Here is a 4,323-nt window from a genome sequence, read left to right as displayed (position 1 = left end):
TCCTCTTCATAATCACTTGGAAACTGGCAAGACTGTACAATAACATCATCATTCTTAATGGATGGAATATGGATTTGCAAATTAAGAATCTGATTTATTTCTTCTTCAGTCAAAGGAGGAAGTACTCTTTGTTTTCTTTGGACAAAACAACAATTGTCTTCTTTCCCTCCTAAAGTTTGACAAGGATGTTGAATATATTCATTAATTTCAAGAAAAGGAGTATATAAATTTTCATCAGATTGCTGATTCATTTCATGTGATTCCTTTTGACTATCAAGATGCAAAATTCCTTCATATTCAAGCAAAGAGGAAGCTACTGTATGCTGACTATGATCTTGTGTATCAAAGTGACTGGCTTCTTTAGACTGTTGTTGAAGGGAAAAATCAGAGAAGGCTTCAATGATTTCTTCATCATCCATACATTCAATATCATCAATACTTTCAAGATATGCAATGAAACCTTCACTATAATCACAAAAGCATTGTAAATAAAGATAATACTTCACATAATGGTTGGATAAAACATTATGGAAATATTTTAGAGAACATAAGCTTCCTTCTGGTAACCCTTCATACCATACCCTAGATTTATCTTCAAAGGTAGCCATAAACGACTTCATGAGACAGTCTTTAGGAAACTCAACTCTTAGTCTACATACATGTACATGAAACCTTACTAAATGCAAAGTAGCATCACCTTCTTGTTCATTTTTAAATATAGGAAGATTTGTAAACCAGTCAACATGAGGCATAGGATTTTGAAATCAGGGATTTGAGATTGATCCATAGGAGAATACCTGGGATTTATTCTTGCAGTAGAACTCATCTTGACAACAATGAAGTCACCATGAAGGTTTTCAAACTATTGGTTCTTGAAAAGTGGAGTCCCCATGAAAATTCTGAACCTTTGAATTCGTTGACTTTGGAGCCGCCATGTGAATGATTTTAGCCTTCTTGTGCCCGATCACTATTCACCATCAGCAATCAGATCTAAACTTTGATGATCTTTCCCAGGGAATGTCTATCACCTCGGTCCCTGGCAATGGCGCCAATATGTTATCACTCCTCCGGATCTCCAAGGTTGAGAAAGAGTCTTGCTGAGGTAACCACAGACCAATCTTTTCACTTGGTAGCTAGCCCCACCAAGCTGGAGAGGGCTCTCTCAAAAAGATCACAACCAAAAGGGTTGGATGGATTAGGGTTTTAGGCTTGGTATGATGTGCAGAGGTTTTTTGATTTGATTTGGTGGGGTTGTTGGAAGAGGATTAGGTAAAAAAGACTAGGTGAGGGAAAATGAGGGTATGATTGCAGACATATGATGGAGAAAGGTAGGTAGGCACTCAAACACTTTAAGGTTATGAAGTGAGATGGATAAGACTGGTGAGGTGCTAGAAAGAGCAAGACAAGCGTGTATTCTTTCTAAACTGAAGAAAATGGACAAACTATGAAGATTTCCCCAAAATAGAGCATATAAGATGTATTCTTCTCAACTTGAAAATTAACATATCATAGAAGTGAAATGAAATATGGGAGTAAAAAACATTCAAACATATGCAACATAAGAAGAAACTGTGTCAAAATTCTATACCACAGGTATTCCATCAAAATGGTTCCAACTCATTCATTAAATTCTGCCAAATACTGATTACACTAGTGTCTTTGATCAATAGCCAAACATCCAACTGATTCCAACCTGTAGAATGACTAATAAAATACATAAAATAGGCCTAAAATCAACTCATCCTAGCCTCAAGGGTCGAATCCATGAGAGGAGGAGCAGTTGCAAGAAAGATTGAACTAATGGTTAGAGTATAGGGTGGTCAAAGTGAGTCATACCTAACTTAAGCAAACTGATTCATTACAAGTCATGTAGGCCACTTACCTAATGTATTTACCCTAGGTAACAATAAAAAACATAATAATTACATCATCCTTATCAATTACATGAGTAAAACATCAATTTCCCATAGGTGAAAATCAATTTGGAGAGAAACAATGAAAATCTGGGCTGACTATCAAACACGCCCTCTCTGTGTCAAACTCCATCTTGTAGGATAATTTTGACTGCCTTCTCGGTGTCCAAATTGAGCATAGGATAACTCATTGGAAAACTTTTCCTGTCTAGTTTCCAAGTATACATCAGTTTCCAAAATTGGCTTGATTTGACAGCCCAAAATTTGATTCTCCCAAGGTTGCTCAAACACCATCTTTGTGTCAAACACGCCATCTCTGTGTCAAACGAACCCTCCATGTTTCATCTTGATTTTGAGCGTCTTACCGGTGTCAAAATTGAACTCAATATGGCTCGTTGGAAATATCTCTATCTTGGCTAGACAATGAACATATAAAGCACTGAAAATGATTAATTATAGCCCCTCAAAAATCAATTCTCCCAATACTGGTCAAAAAGTACAGAATGAGGGTGCAAAAATGAAGTGTGCTCTTTCAGGAAACTTTTTGAGGTCTTCCTCAACTCAAAATTGAGCTCATGATAACTCATTGGAAATATCTTTCCGTCTAGTTATCATTTGACTCATCATGAAAGACATTTCGACAGTCCAACTAGGAGAAACAATGATGTTCCCAAGGTCACTCCAGAAGTACAACAACTCTCTTGTAGCAAATGTATTTTTGAAATTTCTCCAAAACCATGACACCTGTGTAAAAAATGAAGGATTTTTTTCATCCTTGGCCTATTATGGACAAAAACCTCTCTCACTTTTGTCAAATTCATCTCTGTTTGGTCAGAAACATAGTTTGAAGAAAAACTGGCCCTGTGTGTGGCCAATGATTTGTCGCTTGGAATGACTTCTTGAAAAATGATGGAGATATGATGTTTATTAGTTGAAATGACCTCATACTTTCTGATATTACCTCCCTTATGCCTCTTCTGCTCAGATGTCTCTTATTCCATAGCAAAACCTAGCTCAATGGGAGAGGAAATTATGGCTTAGTGTAGGCAAAACAAGGGATTTGGGAAATTTATAGGAATGAAGAGAAATAAAGGGGATAGGGGGCTTCTAAATTATTAGGAAAATTTTTGGGGGTATGGAGGGATGTTAGGAAGTAGGGGAAACTAGAATTTCAAGGATTGAGTGAGGGGAAGGGGTCCAAAAGGGAAAAACACAATCCTAGTCTAGAAAAGTGTCAAAAGCGTAGCAATAGGCTAGGGTTTGTAGAAAAATGATGTTTTTGAGGGATAGGAATGATGGGAAGTGTTAAGGAAGGTATATTAAGGATAGGGAAATGCATAAGAGCATCATGATACAAGTTTTGTTGATTATTTAACCATGGAGGTAACGAAACCAAGAAAAATGTCTTCAAAACCCTAGGAGAGGGAAATGAGAGGAATGGGCATGGGAAAAGGTCAAGGGAGGTAGATGAAGTGCAGGTGAGTGAGATATCAATGGATACGAGTTAAAATGGGTCTTCCCTTGGTATTTGATGGCCTTTATACCTTGTTTAAATTTTCAAAATTGATCTTGGGACCCATTTTTTTCCTTTTGTCATTCACCTTACTCTTGGAAACTATACCTTTACACTTGAATTTTTCTTTGACAAATTGATCACTTGATATACATTGAGAACACTTTGGCCTTTGACATTTTGGTCCTTTGGCATTTTGTAACTCTGAATTAGCAGCTTGGAAATTATGTGCTTATTACATTTGATTGACATAAAATTACAGAAAATTAAAAATAAAATTACAATCTGGAACGAAAATCATACTTAAAATCAAAATTACAACTTTGGCAACCATCTTTACATGTTTGCAAATCATCTTTAAATGAGAAAGGGATATTATTGGTGTTCACTCTCATACTTTTGCTGGCCTTATGCAGTGAAATGGTGTGAAAACCTTGAGCGAGTAGAATTCATGGTGACTTGACTGACATAAAGACATGATGAAATGAGCTTTCGTAATTGATGTATGCTCAGTAAGACATGAAGGTGGGTTAGAAAGTATGAATTTTTGAGGGAGAGTGAGGTTTTTGACTAGGGCAACCATCAGTGAGTAAATTTTTGAATGAGGACCTAGGTGGAATGACACAAATTTCTGAATGGGACCCTAATATGATAACAAAAGAGGATTTTTGATCACTAATGGCAATATGAAAATACTGACTCTAACACCATGATCTCCACCAAAAATTAGATAAATGTTGTTGTAAACAAGTCCCTAGTTAAGAGGGATCTTGGGTATATTCCTTTTATAGGAATGAAAAAATCGTCCCTAGTTGAGAGGGAGAGATAAACACACCATTCTTGTCTCCATGTAATGAAGAAAGAATGGAGGTTTGGGTAAGCATCTGAATTCCGATA

The sequence above is a fragment of the Pinus tabuliformis genome, chromosome 2_2, assembly GCF_031772625.1.
Source record: "Pinus tabuliformis cultivar Carrire ecotype Pingquan chromosome 2_2, CPIR1, whole genome shotgun sequence".
Classification (NCBI taxonomy): Eukaryota; Viridiplantae; Streptophyta; class Pinopsida; order Pinales; family Pinaceae; genus Pinus; species Pinus tabuliformis.
The sequence above is the reverse complement of the archived record's forward strand: the minus strand, read 5'-3'. Positions refer to the sequence as shown.